Below are 14,268 nucleotides of genomic sequence, written 5' to 3' on the forward strand. Positions count from 1 at the left end.
GAAAGTCAATAAAGTTTATTAAAAAAGAAGAAAAAAAAATACCTTACAAATATTTAAGGTACAGGTAATCCCTTTTGCCCATCACCTGGAATCTCCTTTTTTGTTTTGTGTCTTCACCGTGTGACTCAGTGACTTCTGTCCCTCAAATCTTTTTTCTGAGATTCCGATTCCTGTAATCCAGGGATGGGGAACATTTGGCCCTCCAGCTGTTGTTGAACTAAACATACCAGCATGCCTTGCTACGGTTTTGCTATTTGGCCATGCTAAAACTGTAGCAGTGCATGCTGGGATGTGTGGTTCAACAACAGCTGGAGGGCCGAAGGTTCCCCGTCCCTACTGTAATACAATAGGGGTTCCTTCCCAGCAATGGGTACTGGCCCTGCAGCATAATTCTGTATTGACCTGTCAGAGATATTTTCAACTGCCTTTGGTCTTCGTAGCTTTTGTTGACATGGTACATTTTCTGCTTCTCTCAGAATCTTTTTGTGTATCCTGCAGTCTCTTTACAAAGTCACTTCTATAGTTTTTTTTTTTCTTTTTAGCTGCCTCCTCTCTGCTTTTGTCTTCTGAAGCAGCACTTTTTTCAAAGATGTTTTCTCGTGCCTAGCAACAATACAAATAATGTTTTGGCATAAATAATGCACATTTATAATTGATTGATTGATGCACCTTCTGCAGATAATGATTCTCCACAGAAATGTCTGCCAATTCCTTATATCTCATCATTATTAACAATGCATTTTATAATCCCATTTGATACAACTTAAATTTAATGATGCCACAACGCTATTATAACAAGATTGCCAATATGACAATATTACCAACGCCGGGTTCCCGACCGCCAGAATGCCGGCAGGGGGCTGAACGCAACAAAGCTGCGCTCGCCATGCTGTGGGCTCAGTGGCTTGCTGCAAATTCAAAAATGTAAATTCCCAAGTCTAAAGCGCTTAGTGTTGTTTCATACAGAAAGGATTATTTTTGATACTAATGTCCATATAATCTCTTTAGATGACGCACTCTTCTGTCTAACTCAGATGTGACGTGTTTCTTGTCTCAGATAGGTCACCATATATATAAAAAAGAGAAATAATGCAAAAACATGGGCCCTCATTCCGAGTTGTTCGCTCGGAGATTTTCATCGCATCGCAGTGAGAATTCTCTTAGTGCGCATGCGCAATGTTCGCACTGCGACTGCGCCAAGTAACTTTGCTATGAAGAAAGTAAGTTTACTCACGGCTTTTTCATCGCTCCGACGTTCGCATTGTGATTGACAGGAAATGGGTGTTACTGGGCGGAAACACGGCGTTTTAGGGGCGTGTGGCTGAAAACGCTACCGTTTCCGGAAAAAACGCAGGAGTGGCCGGGGAAACGGTGGGAGTGCCTGGGCGAACGCTGGGTGTGTTTATGACGTCAACCAGGACCGAAAAGCACTGAACTGATCGCACAGGCAGAGTAAGTCTGAAGCTACTCAGAAACTGCTAACTCGTTTGTGATCGCAATATTGCGCATACATCGGTCGCACATTTAAGAAGCTAAGATTCACTCCCAGTAGGCGGCGGCTTAGCGTGTGTAACTCTGCTACATTCGCCTTGCGAGCGAACAACTCGGAATGAGGGCCATAGTGTAATACGTTCCCATATCATAGGGTAAAATTATTTCCATCCAGGATCTTTACAGCAATGCATACCGGACTCACAATCTATCACGTGTGATTCCACATATAAAAGTATCTTTAACAACTGGTGTAATTTTTTCTCAGATGAAGATGCGTACCATACTCATTCTCAATCAAATGGTAATCCACCTATCTCGGTTTCTTTATGGAGTGTTTTTCAAGCCTACACTCCTCTGTATACAAAATAGATGCGATGATGATTTAAACAGTACTGATAACTTTTATTCACACCATACACATTACAAAAATAAAAAATATATACACCAGTGCTGAATAAAATGGGTGTACATTGTATGACACATGCAATCCACTCTGTAAACAAATACTTGTTTGTCAGCTCAGCCGAAAACGGCGCAGCCGGTGTGATGTTACAAATAAAGCCTTAAGAGGAACACCTGTGTCAACAAGCACCCGCACTCTTCCTGTCAACAAACACCCGCACTCTTCCTGTCAACAAGCACCCGCACTCTTCCTGTCAACAAACACCCGCACACAGGTGCTCCTCTTGAGGCTGTGTTTGTGAGTAACATCAAACTGGCTGTGCCGTTTTCGGCTGTCGGCTGAGCTGGCAAACAAGTATCTGTTTACAGAGTGAATTGCATGTGTCATACAATGTACACCCATTTTTTTCAGCACTGGTGTATATATTTTTTATTTTTGTAATATGTATGGTGTGAATAAAAGTTGTCTGTACTTTTTAAATCATCATTGCATCTATTTTGTATACAGAGGAGTGTAAGGCATCAGAGAATTACTCCCTGTCACTTACCGCTGCGCTGCTCAGTCTGGATGGTAGTCTCCAGTGAGCAGCATCCTGATCGCCTCCCTTGGCGGTTCCCTTGGTGGCCGCAGCACCCCAAGTTGCCATGCGGTCACCCTGCGCACTTTCCTGCCGGCACTGGTCTCCGCCATGTTACTGACGGTCAACTGACTACTGTTCATCCAATTGCAGCTGCTAATCTGGTCACCTAATTCTGTCATACAATGGTTGTACAGCAGTATAAAGTACTTCCACTGACACTTGCAAATCGCCCAGAACAACATTGCTTTATAGCAGTTCTCTGTTCCAGGCGGATCTAATTCTCCTCCTGAGCACCTCAGGTACTAACCTGTTCCTGCTATTTGCTAGAGACCAGTATATCCACCTGCAAAGTATTATATCCTGCAAGTTGCAATTACTACTGTTTTCCTGTGCACAGCCTGTGCACTTACACTTCTGCTCCAGAGTTTATTGTTTCCAGTACGGCCAAGTGCAAGATAATATACAGTCTGTGCGCTTGTGTTCCTGAGTTTTACTGTACCAGTCCGGCCTAGTGCAAGTTATGTTTACAAATAATCTCTGCACTACACTCCTGTGGCTCCTGGGGTCCAGTCCGACTAAGTTTAAGCTCCTATTTAGTCAGTTCAATCATACGCCTGCTTCTGCAGTTGCTGAATACAGCCTGGTCAAGTGAAAAGTTACATACAGTACACTCCCTGTATTCCCGTGGCTCTTGGTTCCAGTTTGCTCATAGTGAGCATTTCAGTCACTTACACTGAAAATCACAATAGTATCCTCATTTATACACAGCACCTGAGTTAATCACTAATCACCTCATAACCAGTTACTTTCATGCACAAGAACTACACCCTGCTAGCTTCCTGCATAAAGTGCCAAGTACCAGTGCCAGTGTCCAGTTTGAGTCCACCAGAATCTATAGAGCTGACAGTTTGTTCTGGGCCCATGGATTTGGGTGAAGACCAGGTCATTTGCTCAGGGGCTCTTCACAGTATCTTGAGAAGGCTTGAAGGTCAGAAATCTTCTCAGCGGCAGATAGTTAAATTCTTGCAAGAGCTTTCCACGTGTTTGGACAGTATTCAGTAATCTTTGGTTGTCACCACCACTGCTTCTGTTCCAGCTTCACCAGCTCTTCCAGCCAGCACTTCTGTATCTCGCTTCCAACTGCCTACTCCGAATAAATTCTATGGGAACCTAAAGTTGTGTAAGGTTTTTTGAACCAGTGTGACGTTCACTTTGAACTGCTTCCTCATAATTTCCCCATGGCCCTCACCAAAGTAGTTGTGTCACTGTGTCACTTTTCTTTCTTTCTCTGGCTTGAGTTGGGTATCACCATTGTGGGAACTTGCTGATCCTCCTTAATCCAATTATAAGAACTTTATAGCCACTTTGAGAAAAATCTTTGACAAGCTAGGTAGGCCATCATTGGCTTCAGCAGACATTCTTCGGATTTGGCAAGACAGTTTGTGGTCCAGTTCCAGACATTTACATCTAAGGTAAATTGAAACAATGACACACTGGTGGCGGCCTTCTGGAATGGTTTTTCAGTCAAAATTAAGGGCGAGCGGGCAATCCGTGATCTCCCTAATAAATTGTATGACCTGATGTCCTTGTGCATCCAAATCGATCTCGAGCCTCCTCTCTGCCTACTTCTTCTGATGAACCTATGCAATTAAATAGATCTCATCACATGCCAGAAGAATGCTCTATGAGGCAACGAGAGAAACTATGTTTTTCCTGTGCTGCTGCTTATCATTTCATTGGCTCCTGTCCTGTTTGTCCATGAAACTCCAGAACCTAACTTGTAATGGAGAAGTCAGGTTAGGGGTGTTATGGTAACCTTCTCCCAATCCAGGCTGTAGTCTTCCAGCCACTATTGAATCTGTTGAAGGACCCACGTTTCTCTTAGCTGTTTTGGATTCTGGTGCGCCGCTCACTTTCCTTTATCTCTCTATTTTTCGGAGTCTTGGACTACCAGTTAGAGATGTTCCTTATACAAATTCTTTGACCGCGGTGGATGGAAATCGCATAAGGGGACTATGACTCAGCAGACAATTCCCGTTATTCTGCACATTGGAATTTTACACACAGAACAGATCGAATTCCTCGTGATCCCTGGATCATGATATAGTGTTAGGATTTCCTTGTCTACAGTTAAACAATCCACAGATCAACTGGTCCACCGTGCAGTTTACTGCCTGTAGTCCTTACTGTTTCCAGTCTAGTCTCTGCTTTGCGTTACCTCCACGTTCTGCTGATATCTCACCAGAAATACCTGTACCCTACAAAGATTTTGCGGATGTCTTCAGTGAGCAAGCTGCTGATAAGGTCCCATAGACCTCATACCTGGCAGGGCTCCTCCAAAGGGTCGAACTTATTCTTAGTTGATTCTTGAGACACAAGCTATGCCTGAGTACATTAAAGAAAATCTCTGGTGCATAATACAGGAACTACTATATATGGACTTTTGCACACCAGCGCCAGTCACAAGATGTCATATAGCGTTCCATGAATAAATAGAGTGCACCTAGCCCCATAACCATGTCAGTAGAAGTGATAGGGCAGTCTGGTAACAACTTATGGAGGGTGAAAGTAGCATCACCGCCAACCACATCCAGAAGGCTATGCATCCCCGGAAGTGACATAGCGGCACTACATGGATGGCAGCAGTAACAATATCACCAAACATAACCACCAGACAAGCAGGAACCAAAAGGCCACCAATCACTTGACACATATGGTGCAGCCCACACTGTCAAGGCGGCAGGCACCATAAAATAACAGAAAAACAAAATATAAAAATAAAGATCAACACTCACCGATGTCATCAAAACATGGACAATAATGTATATAAGCCCACAATTATATGTGAAATTAGAATCTGAAAGGTGACTAGGGTCAGCGCTAAAGTAGAAAAAGCAGACTCTGAACAACAACAGATTAAAGTTAACATAAAGTATGGCCAAAGACTGCTTCAGTGGTCACCCAATATTACAAAGTAAATATAGGGCATATGATGAAGCAAATAGAGATGAAAAAAAGGGTAATAACTCCTGCACAGCAACCCCCTAAAGTAAAAAAAGAAAAAGGGAGGGGGGAGTCCTAACTACTGTACAGAAATGGGAATAGAGAAAATTCTTAATTCAGGCCCCTGGGCACTAGAGAGTTCAATTTATAAATCCACTGGCACTCGAGCTGTAACAATAGCTTGTTTATGTCTCCACCTCTCCGCAAAGATGTAATGTAGTCAACAGGCATAAAGCAAAAGTCCCAGATAGTATGACCCTTAGCATGAAAGTGTCTTCCTACCAGTGGTGTGCTGGCACCAGTGCCCAATTGTGATTTTTTTTTAATAGATGACCAGTGCATGCCTATTCTTTTCTAGAGCATCCTGATCATTTTGCCACATATATTTTGTTACATGGGCATATGATTAGGTAGACAACAAATCAAAATTGAAACAATCATGAATCAGGTAACTAGAAACAGATATAGGGTGATCGTCAACGTGTGTGTACAATTAACACAACCCGAGTATTTGTATGCTCCCTTCTGTGGTGTAAGCCAGTGGTTCCCAACCTCGGTCCTCAAGTACCCCCAACAGTTCATGTTTTCCAGGTCACCGAGCAGTTGAACAGGTGTATTCATTACTCACTGACACATTTTAAAAGACCCACAGGTGGAGCAAATTATTTCACTTGAAATCCTGGGAGGAGACCTGGGAAACATAACTGTAGGAGGTACTTGAGGACAGAGGTTGGGAACCACTGGTGTAAGCCATCTGGAACCTGTTTTAACAACAGATCATATATTGGAGAAGGAAATTCTTTCCTTGAGGTGGTGACTGCATTTGTAGCAGAATAAAGATAATTGTTGACAAGAGGGTCCCAATTAACAAGTTAGAGATGGTATAGTAATCAACGTACTAGGACAGAGGTTGTCCAAGGGAACCTCTGGACGAAATAATTGGTCTCCCTGAAGGGGAGCCCAAGGTCTTATACACCTTAGGCTATGTAGAGGAGCGGAATCTTTAGAAATTCCAGCATAAGAAATGTAACCGTTTGTTCAGCGAGCCATCCATTAGATAAACCCATATCACTGATGCCATGAAGTTCCCTTTTAAAATGATCAGTCGGATCAAATTTAGTTTTTTTTACATGCCACATTGACTAGGTTGCCTGGACCACATGTGCCCCGCAATTGGTGGCCTTTATGTTTCTGCCTGCCCGGTGGTCATCGTTGGCGATATTGTTACTTCTCCCATCCATGTAACGCGACAGTCCCTTCTGGTGATACGTATGTGAATTTTCAGATGGCTGGTTGCCTGATACCAAGTTGCCTGCTGGATCTGGTTGACGGTGATGCTACTTCCGCCCTCCATAATTTATTACCAGGCTGCTGCATCACTTCTGGTGATACGGTTATGTGGCTGTGTGCGCTCCTTTTATTCATGGAATGCTAAATAACATGGAATGCTATATAACATCTTGTGACTTCCGCTGGTGGGCGGAAGCCCATATATGGTAGTTGCTGTATTTTGCACAGATTAGATGTGGTTTGTCTTTCGTTGACTGTATAGTTATCATAGGTTTTTCTGATACTTACTAGTGCAATCTGAGTATACAATCTCTGCTGGCAGTTTTTAGTGTGCAGTCCTTGAGACTATGGGGGTCATTCCGAGTTGATCGCTCGCTGCCATTTTTCACAGCGCAGCGAACAGGTTACTACTGCGCATGCATATGCACCGCAATGCGCAGGCGCATCGTACGGCTACAAAGCGGATCGTTGCTGAGCGATGGATTTAACGGAGAATCCATTCACACAGCCGATCGCAAGGAGATTGACAGGAAGAGGGCATTAGTGAGTGTCAACTGACCGTTTTCTGGGAGTGGTGCGGGGAACGCAGGCGTGTCCAGGCGTTTGGAGGGCGGATGTCTGAGGTCAATTCCGGGACCTGCAATGCTGGATTCATCACACAGGGTAAGTAACTCTTACCCTGGTCTTGTTCTACACAAAACTTTTTTGCATAGCAGGGCTGCACAAGCGATCGCAGCCTTGCTATGCAAAAATACACTCCCCCATAGGCGGCATCTAGTTGATTGCACGGGATGCAAAAAGTTCCAGCGTGCGATCAACTCTGAATGACCCCCTATGTTCAAAAAAAATGACAAGCCACAGGTCGCTTGCTTCCCCAAGTGGAGAGCGCCGCACGTATAGATGCTCTGTATTGTCCCATGAACATAGGCATTCTCTAAGTAGCCTTAGATATAGAATGATTGATTGTGTTCCTGTATCTTTAAAAGTTGGCAATTGGCCTCTCAAATTATTACAAATAAAAGCTAGATGGATACATCGGCTGTGAGTAGTTCACCCAAGGGGGTTAAATGACAGTATTTCTCTATCGTCCTAAGTGGATGCTGGGGTTCCTGAAAGGACCATGGGGAATAGCGGCTCCGCAGGAGACAGGGCACAAAAAAGTAAAGCTTTTACCAGATCAGGTGGTGTGCACTGGCTCCTCCCCCTATGACCCTCCTCCAGACTCCAGTTAGATTTTGTGCCCGAACGAGAAGGGTGCAATCTAGGTGGCTCTCCTAAAGAGCTGCTTAGAGAAAGTTTAGCTTAGGTTTTTTACTTTACAGTGAGTCCTGCTGGCAACAGGATCACTGCAACGAGGGACTTAGGGGAGAAGTAGTGAACTCACCTGCGTGCAGAGTGGATTTGCTGCTTGGCTACTGGACACTAGCTCCAGAGGGACGATCACAGGTACAGCCTGGATGGTCACCGGAGCCGCGCCGCCGGCCCCCTTGCAGACGCTGAAGAGAGAAGAGGTCCAAAATCGGCGGCTGAAGACTCCTCAGTCTTCTTAAGGTAGCGCACAGCACTGCAGCTGTGCGCCATTTTCCTCTCAGCACACTTCACACAACAGTCACTGAGGGTGCAGAGCGCTGGGGGGGGCGCTCTGAGAGGCAAATAAAAACCTTATTAGAGGCAAAAAATACCTCACATATAGCCCACAGAGGCTATATGGAGATATTTAACCCCTGCCTAACTTCAAAAATAGCGGGAGACGAGCCCGCCGAAAAAGGGGCGGGGCCTATCTCCTCAGCACACAGCGCCATTTTCTCTCACAGAAAAGCTGGAGAGAAGGCTCCCAGGCTCTCCCCTGCACTGCACTACAGAAACAGGGTTAAAACAGAGAGGGGGGGCACTGATTTTGGCGATATTGTATATATATAAAAGATGCTATAAGGGAGAAACACTTATATAAGGTTGTCCCTATATAATTATAGCGTTTTTGGTGTGTGCTGGCAGACTCTCCCTCTGTCTCCCCAAAGGGCTGGTGGGTCCTGTCCTCTGTCAGAGCATTCCCGGTGTGTGTGCTGTGTGTCGGTACGTGTGTGTCGACATGTATGAGGACGATGTTGGTGAGGAGGCGGAGAAATTGCCTGTAATGGTGATGTCACTCTCTAGGGAGTCGACACCGGAATGGATGGCTTATTTAGAGAATTACGTGAGAATGTCAACACGCTGCAAGGTCGGTTGACGACATGAGACGGCCGACAATCTATTAGGACCGGTCCAGGCGTCTCAGAAACACCGTCAGGGGTTTTTAAAAACGCCCATTTACCTCAGTCGGTCGACACAGACACAGACACGGACACTGAATACAGTGTCGACGGTGAATAAACAAACGTATTTCTCATTAGGGCCACACGTTAAGGGCAATGAAGGAGGTGTTACGTGTTTCTGATACTACAAGTACCACAAGAAAGGGTATTATGTGGGAGTGAAAAAACTACCTGTAGTTTTTCCTGAATCAGATAAAATAAAATGAAGTGTGTGATGATGCGTAGGGTTACCCCGATAGCAAATATTGGCGTTATACCCTTTCCCGCCAGAAATTAGGGTACGTTGGGAAACACCCCTTAGGGTGATAAGGCGCTCACACGCTTATCAAGTGGCGTTACCGTCTCCAGATACGGCCGCCCTCAAGGAGCCAGCTGATAGGAAGCTGGAAAAATATCCTAAAAAGTATATACACACATACGGTGGTTATACTGCGACCAGCGATCGCCATCAGCCTGGAGATGCAGTGCTGGGTTGGCTTGGTCGGATTCCCTGACTGAAAATATTTTATTCATGTAGAGCATTTAATAGGATGCATTCTATATATATGTATGTGAGATGCACAGAGGGATATTTGCTCTCTGGCATCAAGATAAGTGCGTTGTCCATATCTCCCAGAAGATGTCAGGGACACGACAGTGGTCAGGTGATACAGATCCCATACGGCAGATGGAAGTATTGCTGTATAAAGGGAAGGAGTTATTTGGGGGTCGGTCCATCGGACCTGGGGACCACAGCAACAGCTGGGAAATCCAACCTTTTTACCCCAAGTTACATCTCAGCTAAAAAAGACACCGTCTTTTCAGCCTCAATCTTTCCTTTCCCATGAGGGCATGCAGGCAAAAGGCCAGTCATATCTGCCCAGACATAGAGGTAAGGGAAGTAGACTGCAGCAGGCAGCCCTTTCCCAGGAAAAGAAGCCCTCCACCGCGTCTGCCAAGTCCTCAGCATGACGCTGGGGCCGTGCAAGCGGACTCAAGGTGGGGGGGTAGTCTCAAGAGTCTCAGGGCGCAGTGGGATCACTCGCAAGTTGACCCCTAGATCGTACGAGTATTATCCCAGGGGTAAAGATTGGAGAGTCGAGACATCTTCTCCTCGCAGGTTCCTGAAGTCTGCTTTACCAACGGCTCCCTCCGACAGGGAGGCAGCATTGGAAACAATTCACAAGCTGTATATCCAGCAGGTGATAATCAAAGTACCCCTCCTACGACAAGGAAAAGGGTATTATTTTTCCACACTATATTGTGGTACTGAAGCCAGACGGCTTGGTGACACATAGTCTAAATCTAAAATGCTTTGAACACTTACATAAAAGGTTCAAATCGAGATAAAGTCACTCAGAGCATTGATAGCGAACCGGAAAAAAGGGGACTATATGGTGTCCCTGGACATCAAGGATTACCTCCATGTCCAAATTTTGTCCTTCTCATCAAGGGTACCTCTGGTTCGTGGTACAGAACTGTCAATATCAGTTTCAGACGATGCCGTTTGAATTATCCACGGCACCCCGGGCCTTTTTACCAAGGTAATGGCCGAAAAGATGTTTCTTCAAAGAAAAAAGGCATCTAAATTATCCCTTACTTGCACGACCTGAAAAGGGCAAGTTCCAGAGAACAGTTGGAGGTCGGAAGAGCACTATCTAAAGTAGTTCTTCGACGGCACGACTGGATTCTAAATATTCCAAGAATCGCAGCTGTTTTCCGACGATACGTCTGCTGTTCCTATGGATGATTCTGGACACGGTTCAGAAAAAGGTTTTTCTTCCCGAGGAAAAAGCCAAGGAGTTATCCGACCTGTCAGGAACCTCCTAAAACCAGGAAAGGTGTCTGTACATCAATGCACAAGAGTCCTGGGAAAAATGGTGGCTTTTTACGAAGCAATTCCATTCGGCAGATTCCAGGCAAGAATTTTCCAAAGGGATCTGTTGGACAAATGGTCAGGGTCGCATCCTCAGATGCACCTGCGAATAACCCTGTCGCCAAGGACAAGGGTATATCTTCTGTGGTGGTTGCAAAAGGCTCATCTATTGGAGGGCCGCAGATTCGGCATACAGGATTTGATCCTGGTGACCACGGACGCCAGCCTGAGAGGTTGGGGAGCAGTCACACAAGGAAGAAACTTCCAGGGGGTATGGACGAACCTGGAAAAGTCTCTTCACAAAAACATTCTGGTACTAAGAGCAATCTAAAATGCTCTAAGCCAGGCGGAACCACTCCTGCAAGGAAAACCGGTGTTGATTCAGTCGGACAACATCACGGCGGTCGCCCATGTAAACAGACAGGGCGGCACAAGAAGCAGGAGTGCAATGGCAGAAGCTGCCAAGATTCTTCGCTGGGCGGAGAATCACGTAATAGCACTGTCAGCAGTGTTCTTCCCGGGCGTGGACAACTGGGAAGCAGACTTCCTCAGCAGACACGATATTCACCCGGGAGAGTGGGGTCTTCATCCAGAAGTCTTCCACATGCTAATAAACTGTTGGGAAAGACCAATGGTAGACATGATGGCGTCTCGCCTCAACAAGAAACTGGACAAGTATTGCGCCAGGTCAAGAGATCCACAGGCAATAGCTGTGGACGCACTGGTAACACCTTGGGTGTACAAATCAGTATATGTGTTTCCTCCTCTGCCTCTCATACCAAAGGTATTGAAGATTATACGGTGAAGAGGAGTAAGAACAATACTAGTGGCTCCGGATTGGCCAAGAAGGACTTGGTACCCGGAACTTCAAGAGTTGGTCACGGACGACCCGTGCCCTCTACTTCTGAGAAGGGACCTGCTACAACAGGGTCCCTGTCTCTTTCAAGACTTACCGCGGCTGCGTTTGACGGCATGGCGGTTGAACGCCAGATCCTAAAAGGGAAAGGCATTCCAGAAGAAGTCTTTCCTACCTTGATTAAGGCAAGGAAGGAAGTCACCGCGAAACATTATCACCGCATTTGGCGAAAATATGTCGCGTGGTGCGAGGATCGGAGTGTTCCGACGGAGGAATTTCAACTGGGTCGTTTCCTACATTTCCTACAATCAGGATTGTCTATGGGTCTCAAATTGAGATCTATTAAGGTTCAAATTTCGGCCCTGTCAATATTCTTCCAAAAAGAATTGGCCTCAGTTCCTGAGGTACAGACTTTTGTTAAAGGAGTACTGCATATACAGCCTCCTGTGGTGCCTCCGGTGGCACCGTGGGATCTAAATGTAGTTTTAGATTTCCTCAAATCCCATTGGTTTGAACCATTGAAAAAGGTGGATTTTAAATATCTCACATGGAAAGTGACTATGTTACTGGCCCTGGCTTCCGCCAGGAGAGTATCTGAATTGGCGGCTTTATCTTATAAAAGCCCTTATCTAATCTTCCATTCGGATAGGGCAGAACTGAGGACTCGTCCGCATTTTCTCCCTAAGGTGGTATCAGCGTTTCACCTGAACCAACCTATTGTGGTGCCTGCGGCCACTGGCGACTTGGAGGACTCCAAGTTGTTGGACGTTGTCAGAGCCTTAAAAATATACATTTCAAGGACGGCTGAAGTCAGAAAATCTGACTCGCTGTTGATACTATATGCACCCAACAAGTTGGGTGCCCCTGCTTCTAAGCAGACGATTGCTCGTTGGATTTGTAACACAATTCAACTTGCTCATTCTGTGGCAGGCCTGCCACAGCCTAAATCTGTTAAGGCCCATTCCACAAGGAAGGTGGGCTCATCTTGGGCGGCTGCCCGAGGGGTCTCGGCATTACAATTCTGCCGAGCAGCTACGTGGTCGGGGGAAAACACGTTTGTAAAATTCTACAAATTTGATACCCTGGCAAAAGAGGACTTGGAATTCTCTCATTCGGTGCTGCAGAGTCATCCGCACTCTCCCGCCCGTTTGGGAGCTTTGGTATAATCCCCATGGTCCTTTCAGGAACCCCAGCATCCACTTAGGACGATAGAGAAAATAAGAATTTACTTACCGATAATTCTATTTCTCGGAGTCCGTAGTGGATGCTGGGCGCCCATCCCAAGTGCGGATTATCTGCAATACTGTACATAGTTATTGTTAACAAATTCGGGTTATATTGTTAAGGAGCCATCTTTAAGAGGCTCTTTCTATTATCATACTGTTAACTGGGTTTAGATCACAAGTTGTACGGTGTGATTGGTGTGGCTGGTATGAGTCTTACCCGGGATTCAAATTGCCTCCCTTATTGTGTACGCTCGTCCGGGCACAGTACCTAACTGGAGTCTGGAGGAGGGTCATAGGGGGAGGAGCCAGTGCACACCACCTGATCTGGTAAAAGCTTTACTTTTTTGTGCCCTGTCTCCTGCGGAGCCGCTATTCCCCATGGTCCTTTCAGGAACCCCAGCATCCACTACGGACTCCGAGAAATAGAATTATCGGTAAGTAAATTCTTATTTTCTTATTCCTGTTTCAAGTGAAAGGATTAGAGTGATAATGCTTAGTTCTTGTGAGTTCATACTATGAATCAATTAGTATCTAAATGAGGTTTCAAGTATAATAACATAAAAGCTGTAATTGTTTCTTTTCCATGCAATTATATGTATTATAACCTTTTATGATACTTGCTTTGTTACGCTAATGGATACACTATTTGCTATTTATTGCTATATTAGTTGTTACACTGTATATTTTACTATAGAATACATCTCATGATTATTTGAGATCTTATTATACTCGCAATGTAACCCTGTCTCCATGGTGATGGGAATACACTTTTCATTTTAACGTCTATTTCTGATGGTGTCTACAATGTGCGCAATGGAAGGGCGGTAATGCGATCCCGGTCCCGAACAGGGATGGATCTAGACTTTTCTTTTAGGGGGGGCGGTTTATTTATTTCTGACTCCTCCCTTACACTCATTACTCCTCCCATTTCCCATCCCAACTGTCCATTAATGCTCTAAAGATTATATAAAGCAATGACAGGCTGCACATGTACTTCTTATATAGCACACACACACCGGGCACATGTAACTACTAACACACCGATGGGCGGCACACACTGCCCATGGTGGGGGTGACATCATGTGATGATGGCAGATGGGGCTAGGGGACACGTGGAAGAGAAGGAGGGATGTCTGTGCAGCCACAGACCATCACCTGGCAGCAACCCCCACCTCCCAGCAGTGCAGGGAGCCAGCACAACCCTGTCCATGCCTGTGGGGCTGGCGTTGCTGCAGCGTGCCATGTATTT

At 45.5% G+C, this 14,268-nt stretch overlaps 1 long non-coding RNA gene across 1 annotated transcript in view; it reads right to left on the minus strand.

The window, feature by feature from the left end:
• Positions 1–268: 268 nt before the first annotated feature.
• LOC134911482 (uncharacterized) overlaps positions 269–14,268 on the minus strand; it is a 143,219-nt gene continuing 129,219 nt past the window's right edge. The window contains exon 3 of the long non-coding RNA XR_010176611.1: positions 269–603. This is a non-coding gene — a long non-coding RNA (uncharacterized LOC134911482). The remainder of the gene's footprint in view (positions 604–14,268) is intronic.

Source organism: Pseudophryne corroboree, chromosome 4 (genome assembly GCF_028390025.1).
Source record: "Pseudophryne corroboree isolate aPseCor3 chromosome 4, aPseCor3.hap2, whole genome shotgun sequence".
NCBI lineage: Eukaryota > Metazoa > Chordata > Amphibia > Anura > Myobatrachidae > Pseudophryne > Pseudophryne corroboree.